Raw genomic sequence first — 12,738 nt, 5'->3', positions numbered from 1 at the left:
CAAGATGGAAGTCATGGTCTTTAGAACCTAATATCAGAAGTAACATGCCATCACTTTTGCTGTATTCCACCTGCTGGAAACAAGTCATATGTTCAGCCCACAGTCTAGGGGAGGGGATTACACAAGCACTAAATACCAGGAGGCAGCGATCTTTGGGATCCTCGCCATCTTAGAAGATGCTTGGCATACCGACATCTTCCTAGCTGCCATCTTTTCAGGGAGGATTGAGCACGGTGCCATGGGAGGGTGAGAGCGTTCTCAAAGCTGGATGTTGCGCTGGTCTGGACACGTAAAAAAGGACCAGACTCTGAATTCATACAGTTCCAAATTGAGACACATGGGGGCAGCAGAAACACGTAGCTACTGAAGTCTCATGCCCCCTCCAGTCCTTTGAGTAAAAAAAGTTTGCAGAGAGCCTCTCTGTACCAGGCACAGACTTTCTGCTAATCTCCTTTCCTCACCCCTCCTGGCCTCAGCCCCATCACCACAGGGGAGCCCCAAACCCACAACTTCCCAAAGGCTCCCCAAACCCAAGGGCTTCCCAAGTTGGAGCACGTTAAGAAAGTGGCCTTTTAAGTGTTGCAAATTTCCCCTCCATCCCATCCCCGGGACTCACTGAAACTTTGTCCTTCCTCCCACCCCACCCAGGACTGGGGCTGTCTGGGGTCCAAAATGGGAAGATCCATGAGGCCTTTGTTCTTTCTGAGGCAAGGAGAGAGAGATAGAGGCGGTGGGGGAGGAGAGAGGAAGGTACCGCAGTCATGATTAAATATAAAACAACAGCAGGGGGGCTGGCCCCGTGGCCCAGTGGTTAAGTTCGCATGCTCCCCTGCAGGCGGCCCAGTGTTTCGTTGGTTCTAATCCTGGGCGCGGACATGGCACTGCTCATCAAACCACGCTGAAGCAGCGTCCCACATGCCACAACTAGAAGGACCCACAACGAAGAATATACAACTATGTACCGGGGGGCTTTGGGGAGAAAAAGGGAAAAATAAAAATCTATTAAAAAAAAAAAAGAAATTACTAAGTGTTAAAACAACAAATGTTAATAGAGCCTCAAGTCCAGAGGTGACCTTGTGACAAGATGGTCATCCAAGAAGCGGAGAGCAAGGCAGAATTTGGAGGATACGGCCAAGGTGAAGGAGGAGAGACAGTATTGACAGAGTAATTGGATGTTTGAGGCACTTAACATTCCCTTTGCAGACACTCATTCCTATGATGTTCCTGACAAGTCTTAGGCCTGGAAATACAATGGATGAACTGGTGAACCGACAGACAAAAGAATTCTCGTCTTCCCAGAGCTAACATTCTATTCAGAACCCATGAATATAATCAATAAGTAAACTAAGGAAGATGTAAGACCACATTTTCTGAGGCACAAAGTAGGGATGAGGGTGGAGGGGTAGGCTGTGGTTTTCTTCCTCTTTTTTTTGGTGCAATACCTTCTGTTCTGGTTCTTTTGCTTTTCCCAATTATTTTATTGAGGTCTTAATATAATGGTTCATAACTGTGCAATTTCAGGAGTACATTATTGTTTATCAGTTTCTGTATAGACTGTCTTGTGCTCACCACCAGTAATCTAATTTTTATCCATCACCATACATATGTGCCCCTTTTCCCCTTTCCCTTACTCCCCAACCCCTTCCCCCTCTGGTAATCTCTAATCTGTGCTCTTTATCCACGTGTTTCTTTATCTTCCACATGTGAGTGAAATCATGCAGTGTTCGTCTTTCTCTGTCTGGCTTATTTTGCTTGACATCTTACCCTCAAGGTCCATCCATGTTGTTTCAAACGGGACGATTTTGTCCTTTTTATGGCTGACTAGTATTCCGTTGTATTGTAGTTTTCTTTTTAACAGCTTTATTGAGATGTCATTTATATACCATACATTCAGCCATTTCAAGTGGACAATTCAATGGTTTTTAATATGTTCACATAGTAGTGCAACCATCATCACAACTTTAAAACATTTTCACTACCCAAAAAAAGAAATCCCATACTCAGTGGCAGTTCATGCTCCATTTCACCACTTCTCCCCACCCCTCAGCTGTAGGCAACCACCGATCTAGTTTCTGTCTCTATAGATTTGCTGATTCTGGGCAATTTGCCTAAATTTAACATACAGTATGTGGCTTTTGTGATGGGCTCCTTTTACTTAGCATAATGTTTTCAAGGTTCATCTATGTTGGAGTGTATATCAATACTCCATTCCTTTATATGGCTGAATAATATTCCCTTATGTATTGGATATATGTGCAAAGATACCATATTTTATTCATCTGTTGATGGATATTTGGGTTGTTTCCAGTTTTTGGCTGTTATGAGCAATGCCAGCCATTATAAACATTCATGTACAAGTTTCTGTACAGACAGGCTTGTAGTATTTTTTATTATTGTTTTTATTGAGGTATAATTGACTTACAACATTGTATTAGTTTCACGTGTACAAAGTGATTCAATATTTGTATATATTGTGAAACGATCACCACAATAAGTCTAATTAACATATGTCCCCATACATGGTTATGAAATTTTTTTTCTTGTGATAGCATCTTTTAAGATCTACTCTCTTGGCAACTTTCAAATATGTAATACAATACTATTAACTATAATCACCATGCTGTACCTAGGATTGTAGATTTAAATTAAGTGGTCAGGGGAGCCCTCGCTGAGAAGGCGGCATTTAATTAAAGACCTTAAAGTGGTGAAGTAGGGAGCCATAGGGACAGGCACAGGGGAGAGCCAGTGCAAAGGCCCTGAGGTGAGAGCAGACTGGCGTGTTCAAGAAATCACTCTTGAGGGGCTGGCCCCGTGGCCGAGTGGTTAAGTTCGCACGCTCCACTGCAGGTGGCCCAGTGTTTCGGCTATTCGAATCCTGGGTGCAGACATGGCAACCCTCATCCAGCCATGCTGAGGCGGCATCCCACATGCCACAACTGGAAGGACCCACAACTAAGAATATACAATTATGTACCAGGGGGCTTTGGGGAGAAAAAGGAAAAAAATAAAATTTTTTTTTAAAAAAAAAGAAATCACTCTGAGCACAGAGACTGTACCATATTAACAGCTAAATTATGACCAATTTTCCTATCATGGTAAGACATTTGGAGCAGTTCCCAGAGATGACAAAGACCTTGGCACAGCCAAGTGACGCGTGAAGCGTGGGAGGGTGGAGAAGACCGGAGGGTTGCAGAACAATGAAAGCGGGGGAGGCGTGAGTGATCAGCAGCGAGAGTGTGAGTGACAGGGTGGAGGTGTTCCCCTGGAGTCAGATCCTGGAGGTGTGGATAGTGTCACCAGTGAAAGAGGAGGAACTGGTGTTTTAGAAAATGCAGCTGGTGCTGCTGTGGCCAGGAACTCCCTGTGGGGAGCTGGAATCTCCTCCTCCTCAAAGTCCCCTCCAGCAGCTGGGGCCTGAGGTGAAACTGCCTGCTTTGGTGACAACGCCATGCTCCCCCTCCCAGTGGAATGCAGGCCTCAGGTGTCATTAACAACCACATAAGGATTTGCTGACTGCTATCAGATTTCCCTGCTAGGCCTGACATCCTTGAGGGAGGGACTGCACCGTCTGTTCTGTTCATTTATTTGTCCCCAGTGCCCACAAAAGCCAGATAACAGTCAGTTTCACCGTGGATTTCCCTCTCAGCTCCTTGGGGTCAGGGGGAGGGCCGAGTCTTCCCCAAAGAGTTTAGGAGTAAGTTTGAATTATCAGGAAAGAGGCAGGTTTCCATGAATGTAAGGAGATCCTCCAGGAAGTACCCAAAGCAAGGCGAGGGGAAGGGAAGAAGCTTTTTCCTTTAGAATAGAGAGGGGGTCCCCAGGACACAGTGTGGACAGACAGCACCAGCTGAGCTGATTAGCAATAACCTGTGCCTCCCCATCCCAAGAATTTGAGAGGGAAGGATGAGGAAGGTACTCTTGAGAAAGCTTTTTGTTTTATTTTTAACTTAAAAAAGTTTTATTGACAAGATACTGGAGAATTTCCGGTACCCCAAGTGTCGGAATCTGGGCAGTCGTCGGGCAGTGGTTTTTTTTTTTTTCATCTCTTTCTGAGACTTTGGGGTTTCTGGTCTATGATCTTCTACACTTTCTGGATTTTTCCTGCAGAACAGCTTTCTGTGCAAGGCTATTGATTTTTCTGTCTGTATCTTTGGCTTGCCATGGTACCTGCCCTGAAGCCGGCTATGACCTTTCTGCTCCAGGGCCCATCGTGATCCATCTCCCTTAGTCTATGTCTTTTTTTTTTTTAATAGGGCAGTAGTCTTTTTAGTGAGGAAGCCTGGCCCTGAGCTAACATCTGTTGCCAATCTTCCTCTTTTTTTTTTTCTCCCCAAAGCCCCAGGACATAGTTGTATGTCATTCTAGTTCTTCTATGTGGGATGCCGTCACAGTGTGGCTTGATGAGTGGTGTGTTGGTCCCTGCCCAGGATCTGAACCAGCAAATCCTGGGCCATTGAAGTAGAGCGCATGAACCCAACCATGGCCATGGGGCTGGCTCCTTAGTCTGTGTCTTCAAGTACAAGAGAAAGAATTGGATCAGTCCAGCTAAGGCTGAGTGCTCCCCTTGGTCCCATCAGCTGTGGCATGTTGGGGAGGTGTCATTCAGTACACATGGGCTGCCTGGGCTGTGTGGGAAAGGAGAGAGTCGCTGAGAGTGGGAGCTTATAGTATCTCTTGAATAGTCCTGGTGGTTGCAAATCTTCATGCTTTAGATCTGAAAGCAGCTGCTCATACCCTCTTGGGGGGTCCCAGACCCTACTGAATATGAGAAGAGAAATGCACGTTCATGGACACTCCCACAAATTCAGTGGTTCAGAGCACAGACTCTGAGGTTAGGCTGCCTGGACTGAAATCCTGGATCTACCACTTGCTAGCTGGGTCACCCCGGGCAAAGTCCTTACCTCCTCTAGGCCTCATTTTCTCTCTGTGAAATGGATACAATAGTAATGATCGTCATAAAATTATTGGATGATGAAACGTGATAAGGCATGTGGAGGGTTTAGGGCAGCAATTGGCAAACAGTAGGTACTCAATTATCATTATTATTATTGATCTATTAGTTTTCTGGGGGTACATGGAGCTGCTTATGTCCCATTTTCAGGTCGGGAGGAAGATGCACAAGTTCGGTGTCAGGACTGGATGGTAAGTGGGAACGGAGGGCGATTCTGAGAATCTGTCTTTTTTCCCTCCACAGCCTCAAGGCTGATGACCGCGGAGATCAGAGAGAAATCCAGAAGGTGCTGCTTTAACTGTCTGGAAGCAGGAAGTTAAGGACACCAGGCTTCTGAGCCTTGGGGGCAACAGGGAGGGTGGTTTGTGGGTTTTGGGGACAAAGAGAGGGTTATTGGGGGAGAGGGAGGCATCTGCCTGACTCAGTGGTAGGGGCAGCTGTTCTGGGAGCCCCTTGGTCAAAGGCCTTTGGAGGCCTGAAGCCTCCAGCAAACACCATGTGGGGAATGAATTTTCTCCTCGTGTGAGAATAAAATCAGCAAGATTGATTGGTGACGTCTGCCTAGGCCTGAGCAAACACAGAGTCTGGTGTGGATGCTAGTATCTGCCTTCTCCGTCATCGACCTTGCTCATTCCTTTATGGAGCACCTATGAGGTCCCAGAGAATGTGCCAGGGATGAACAAGCACGGAGCTTCGACGGAGCTATGCCCGTGGCAGGGGCCTACACAGTAGGGCTCTCAGCCCAGCCTGGATGTGGGAGGCGAGCCAGACAGAGAAGGCTTTCTGGAAGATCGTCCAGGTGAAGAGGGGAGGGAGGGGTGAGTGGAAAGAGCATTCCAGACGGAGGGAGATGCAGAGACCAGAAACTGCAATTGCACTGTCTCAGAAGTTGGTAAAAACACCAAGAAGATCTACAAGGCAGATGACTTAGACATTTATTAATTAATTAGCTTAGACTAATTAATAAGTAAATAGAATAATAAATAATTAAATTAATTAATTAGTTTAAGAAGTGTAAAGAACCGTGGCTGGTGCTGAGCTACAGCAGGGTGGCTGTGGGTTTGTTTCATCCTCCTCAAAATGTAAACGCCACAAGAATGAGCATCTTGCGTGTCTTGTTTCCTCCTGTATCACCAGCCCCCACAGTGGTACTTAGCCAGAGGGTGCTGGTAAGTGTTTAACAACCAGCTGTCGGCGTGGGGGCGAGGATCCTGATTTGTAGTGTTTGCCGATTCCAGGGGTGTAAATATTTCCATCACTGGCTGATTTCAAGACACCAGTTGATGTCACTGAACGTGAAATGGGAAGAACGTGGAGCGTGGAATTCTCACACAAAGACACAATAGATTTAAATCAAGATCCTATGCAAATACAGTTATGTAATTAGGAAATGATGAGTTTTGAGTATTTAATTATTACCTTTGTTCTTAATATAATATATTTATTTGTAAGTTAATATAAATTAATTTTTAATGATGCTTATGTCTAAAAACTCGCCATAAAACTCCTGACAATTCGTTCATCGGCTCTTTCAAGCTGGGATGAGCCGTCCCCAGCACACCAGTGACCTCGCTCATAATAGGCATTCGATAAATATCTGTTGAATGGATGAATTAATTTACCGAAGTAGCGCATGCTTGTCAAAAAGAATCCAGATAATATTGAAGCGTGTTTAGAAGTATATGAAAGCCCTCCCTTAATTTCTTTCCATACTAGGCTAGCCACAACACTTGTGCATCTTTCTGAATATTTTCTGCACACACACGTATGAATAAAGGACAGCGGGAGGTGTTTGTTTTGTGTTTTCAATGGGATCTTATCAAACATGTAGTTCTCTTTCTTTTTTTGTTCTCTTTTCTTTTTTTAAATTTTTATTTCTAAATTCTTATTCATCAATGCACCCTGAAAGTTTTTTCTCCTGGTTCATCAATATCTACCCTGTGTTTCTTTTTTTTAAGAAACTGTTTATTTTCCATCAAGCTTATTTCCATTTACAGAGTTTGTGGAAGAAGAGCTTAGGACCATCCAGTGGTTGTCCTGCCCATTCAGGGGCCTGAGCGGTGGGAACTGCAGACCGGTCTTCAGTGGCAGGCTGCACACTCCAGCCATCTGAAGGGACAGTTGAGTAGGCACAGAGGGCACCTGCAGACCTTCAGACCAGTCTGTGATCTCAGGTTGTTAGCGGTGACCTCAGGAGGTAGAGCGGTCCATTCACCCTGGAACTCCTCCATGGTCACAGCCTTTTCAGCAGCAGCCTGCTCTTCCTTTCCAACCTCTTCAGGATCTCTGTAGAAGCAGAGATCAGGCATGACCTCCCATGTGTGTTCATGGCAGCTGGTACCCGCGTGCACAGAACTTCTCTGGTTAGCATCCACCACATCAGACCCACAGAATGAGCTCCCTTATTGTTGCGTGGGATGGCAATGTCCACAGAGCACAGAGAAGATTCCGTGTCACACAGAGCAATGGCAGGCAGGTTAACATGTGACAGGCTGGTGTCAGCCCTGCGATGTGTAACCACCGGAAGTCTTGACTCCCGGAAGGCTGCCTGGATCTGGTTAGTGAAGGGTCCAGGAGTGAAGTGGCTCCAGTGGCAGCAGCAAACTTCAGCACAGCTCGCTGGCCAGTCTTCCTGGAGGATGTGACACTGACAGCAGCCGGGTTTTCAGTGGCAACAATGGCACAAGCTGCCAGCAGAAGCTTCTCCCAGGTTCTCCTCAAATTTATGATGGCGACGCAATGGCTTTTCCTTTGGTAGATGTACTGGTCCATCTGGAAGGCAAGGTTGGTGCCACCTGAGTGGGTTCCTGTTGCAAGGAATTAGATGACCTCCCCTCCTTCATTTGCAGGACATCAAGCGCTCTGGACATTGTGAAAGTTGCCCTTTTAAGTTACGACAAGAACCCAGAACAACGCGGTGTGGACCCTTCCCTGGGCAGCATGGAAAGGTTACCCTATCTTCTTATTGGCTGCCTCCAAAATCTCCCACCGAATGGATCAGAGCTCTGCTGTCCAGCACAGCTGGTACTTACCTGTGGCTATGAGCCCCTGAAATGCGGCTGCCAGGCCTGCAGAAGTCAATTTGTAATTTTGTTGATGTTTCACTTAAATTTGAAAACTGAGATTGGATTCCGCGATTGGAAAACCCTTAAGTGCACTTGGAAACAATGTGAGTATGAATCTGCTTTTTTTAACTGTAAATTTCATGATATTTAAATGCAGATAGAGTAACTGATGAAAATGCAGCATCTGAATTGAGATGTGCTATACAAGTAAAACACACACTGGATTTTAAAGAATTTAGTGTAAAAAAAAGAGCAGAAAATATCACGTTAATAATTTATGATGTTTATATTTTGAAGTGATGATGTTTTGCGATATATTGAGTTGAATAACACACATTATTAAAATTAATTTTACTTGTTTCTTTTTTCTTACTTTTCAAAGTGTGGCTACTAGAAAATGTAAAATTGCATATCTATTTCAGATTGCATTCCCATTGGACAGTGCTGGGTTAGATATTTCTGGTCTGTTTTGTGAAGAACGGTATGTTCTGGAAAGACGGAAGTTAGCTTGTCAGAAGCATATAAAATGTGCCACACACTAGGATAAATGCTTTTATTCATTAATAATAGTAATAATAATATGCATTGAGTAGTTAATTACTATGAGAGCAGTGTTTCCCACCCTCGGCACTACTGACATTTGGGGCCAGATAATTCTGTGTCATGGGCCATCCTGTGCCTTGGAGAGAATGCTGAATCCCAGGCCTGGCCTCCACACATGAGATGCCAGCAATACTCTCTCCTCCAGTTGTGACAACGAGAAATGTCTCCAAACATTGCCAAATATCCCCTCTAGACACTGCCAAATGTTTCCAGAAATTGTCAAAAATCACACACTCACACACAGCGTTGAGAACTATTGTTCTAGGCTAAGTAGGGTGCCATATCTCATCGAACTCTTGACTTCTGTGGTAGTAGGAATTATCTCCACCTTGCAGAAAGGAAACTGAGGCTCAGAGGGGTTAAGTGACTTGCCAAAGGTCACACAGCAAGATTGAAACCCAGGCCTTCTGGGTTTCACTTCCTGGTCCACTGCCCTGGGTGCAACTATGCTTTGGCCAGAGCAGCTCTCCAGAGTGAGTGGCGTACACTAAGTTCTCCTATGGGCACCCAGCCTGGCCCTCCTGGCCACTAGCACTGGCTACGTGCCCAGGAGCTCTGAGCCTCAGTTTCCTTATGTGCAAAATGCCCTTGTGCTAGGCCTTGCCCTCCTTCAGATGTGAGGAGAATCAAATTGTATTCCCAGGAATAAGGGCAGGGTTCAAGGTTTCTCATTTACTCCTGCCTATATTTATTAAAACACACTCACAGAGCAGGCCCACTGTGCGCCAGGCAGTCCCACCCACTTTACATAGCTCCCCATGAAGCAGTTTCTTTCTTATCTTCTTTGGCAGGTGAGGAGATGGAGGCTCAGAGATGTTGAGTAACTTGCCCAAGGTCACACAGCTAGCAGAGAGCTGAGTCAGGATTTGAATAGTGGGAATCCATTCTCTCTTAACCTGATCCTGGGGTCCTGGCTCTGTTGGACCCAGAATCAGAACCAGCAGTGTTTACATATGAAGAGCTGAGCACTGTCTGGCCCCCTCCCCCCATCCTCCTGGGCATTTCCCTTGGTCATGTGGGAGGAGACAATAGAGCCACAGTTTAGAGACAATGGGACAGCTCAGTTACTAATGCCACTTCTGGGCAGGGTTCCTGCATTCTCCACGGGAGAGAGGAAGCTATAGCTTCCGGGTGGGCTCAAGGGAGCTGGAGGACCCAGGACCAAAACCTCTGCTCACACCCTCTGGGCTCTGGATCTGGTTTGGCTAAAAAATTCATCCATGTTAAGGGACACCCCTGCCCTGGCTGCTGGGTTTGAAAGGAGGAGCTTGGTGGGCAATTAGTAACCAAAAGAATCAAGTGCCTCCCCTAGGTGGCCCCCCTTGATTTCCTCCCACTCATGTCAACTCCATTTTTACTGAATATTTTCATTCATTCATCCATTCACTCATCCATCCATATATTCATCCATTCACTCATACACTCATCCATCCATTCATTCATTTGTCCATTCATTCATTCATGTATTCATTCATTCAAAAAGCATATTCTAAGTTACTAGGTACTGAGATGAGCAAAATGACAGGACCCCATCCCTTAGATCTTCCTCCCTTTCCACCATTTCTGTGTATTTTCCCCCCCTTACTTCCTGTCCTGCAGCTACATTGGCCTCAGGCATGTTGCCACCACAGGACATTTGCACCTGCTGTTCCCAGTGATACTCTTCCCCAGGCATTTCATGTTTTTTGGATCTTTGTCATCTGGTCAAAGCACGTCCTCAGATGTCTTCCCCGACCACCTTGTCTGAAGTGTCCCCTCGACAAACTCTGCCGCTTTAATTAATCACTGTCTCTTTCCCCTCTTCACTCCCTTCCTGATAGTTACTCATATCTGAAATGACCTTGCTTATATTTATTTGCTTGTTAGGGATCTGTCTCCCCACAAGCAGGGATGTCTGCCTGTTTTGTCCATTTGTTGTTGTGTCTGATCCCCTCTGGCTCTGTTCCCCTCTGATCCCCTCTGGCTGTGTGAACTAGGGCAAGCTGCTTAACCTCTCTGTGCTTCAGTTTGCCTCCTCTGAAAAACGGGGATAACTCCAGCTACTCCAGGTATAGTCCTTGGACCGGCAGAATCAGCATCTCCCAAGAGTTTGTCAGAAATGCAGATTCCGGGACACCAAATCAAGGGCCCCAGGTGACTCATGTGCACATCAGATTTGATAAGCACTGGTTCAGACAGCAGGTTCTGGTGAGGATTGAAGGAGAAACATCCTACGAGAGGCTTTGCCTTGAGCCTGGCACGTGGTCAACAATCAGTAAACAGTTGTTAGCACCTTGATTGCTGCCTATCCGTGTGCTTTCATAATTTGGGATTAGTCACATTTCTGAACACATATTTCTGAGCTGTGTATCTCCATGTTTAATGAACACCTCTCCATCATGGTTATTATGGTATGAGTTGTTCTCAAAGATTTAGAAAGAACCTCACTGCGGCTCTAGAAGGTAGGTACTATTTTTATCCCCATTTTATTGGGGAGGAAACTGAGGTTTAAAAAGCTGAGGTGGGGGGGGGGGCTGGCCCTGTGGCCGAGTGGTTAAGTTCGCGCGCTCCGCTGCGGGCGGCCCAGTGTTTCGTTGGTTCGAGTCCTGGGCGCGGACATGGCACTGCTCATCAGGCCACGCTGAGGCAGCGTCCCACATGCCACAGCTAGAAGGACCCACAACTGAAAACACACAACTATGTATTGGGGGGCTTTGGGGAGAAAAAGGAAAAATAAAATCTTTAAAAATAAAAAAGTTGAGCTGACCAAAATCACACGGGACACAGGATCATGCACCCTTCTGATCTGTCCCAGCAGGAAAGTAGTGGCATGGGATGGTGATGAAGCGCACGCTCTGCAGCACTGTGTTCAAATCAGCTGTGTGACTTTGGAAATTTATTCAAACCTCTCTGTTCTTAAAACCGGTCCTTAGTCAAACAGGTTTGGGAAGGGCTGGATTTACTGGGTTCACCCATTTGTGAGTTTTTAACATACATTCTGAGCCACCAAGGGGAGGCCCTGGGATTTCTCGAAATATCTCACCTCTTTCTTTTCTCCCAGGAAGTATTTCTTAAGACTCGAAGTCTGGACGGAGCTGACTCATCCTTTGGGCCCAGAAGTCACAGTGCCTGAGCCCACAATACCTTCAGGGGCTCACAGAAATGTTTTCATTCCTTTTAAAATCGGAAGGGAAAAAATGAACACACTCCACCGTGAATTATATTTACCTTTATACCACAGTTGGTGTGAAACATAATCAGAAACACATTTTTAATGGAGGAGGGGGGCCTAAGAAGGCAAAAAGCGCTCGTAGCCCACAAAAGTTGTGATGTGGCCGTGGGTCTGGGGACGTGCCGAGGAATTACCGCCTGGTGGAGTCTTTCCCTGTGACGGGGGGCTGAGCCCACAGGTCCTTGTCTTCCCAAGAACCAGGTGGGCTGAGCCAAAGGCCCAGGGAGTCAACTGGGGCCTGGGAACAGGAGAGGAGCCCTTCCACGCCCTGCCCGGCCTCAGAGGGATTAGGCCAACTGGGCACATTTGATACCTGCTGGATCCCAGTCACCTGGCCGCCCAGCCCTGGGAAGGTGATGCTGGGCGTGTCTCTGGGCTCGGCCGGGGGGCTGCGCCCAGGGCAAGGACTGGCGCCTGAGTCCTCCTGATGCCTTGAATGGCCGGCCTGTGGCGGGGCCCCCCTGGAGGCCGGCAGTGGCTCCTGCTGCTGCTGGTGCTGAGATGCCTCCTGCCCACAGGTAAGGAAGGGCCTCTGCTGGTCCCGGTCCCCCGGGGAGGAGGGGACAGCAGTGCACAGGGGCCAGGGCTCATTCTCAGACGGCCTTGACTATCAACTGCCCTGAGTCTCCCTTTCCAGCTTGGTCTCCCCCCCAACTGCCCCTATTCCATGTTTCCAAAGGTTCATCTATGGAGACCACGCTCCCTCCTCTTCTCTGCCTTACTCTCCTTCCCTCCACCTGGTCTTACATTCCACAGTTATTTATTCACTTCTTTGTCTATCTTGCCCTCTAGCCTGTGAGTCCCAGGAAGGCAAGAACACTGTGTTATTCCCTACTGTGTCCTCAGCCCCTGGTACAGTGCTTGGCACACAGTAGGCACTATGTAAATATTTATCTTGTGACCTCAGT

The 12,738-nt window shown here is 46.8% G+C and overlaps 1 pseudogene; it reads right to left on the bottom strand.

Annotated features, from left to right (window-relative positions):
- Nucleotides 1–6,932: 6,932 nt before the first annotated feature.
- Nucleotides 6,933–7,821, bottom strand: LOC124225672 (40S ribosomal protein SA-like; annotated as a pseudogene).
- Between the last annotated feature and the right edge of the window lie 4,917 nt (nt 7,822–12,738).

The sequence above is a fragment of the Equus quagga genome, chromosome 14 (genome assembly GCF_021613505.1).
Source record: "Equus quagga isolate Etosha38 chromosome 14, UCLA_HA_Equagga_1.0, whole genome shotgun sequence".
Classification (NCBI taxonomy): Eukaryota; Metazoa; Chordata; class Mammalia; order Perissodactyla; family Equidae; genus Equus; species Equus quagga.
Note: the sequence above shows the minus strand (reverse complement) of the source record. Positions and strands in the feature narration are given on the sequence as shown.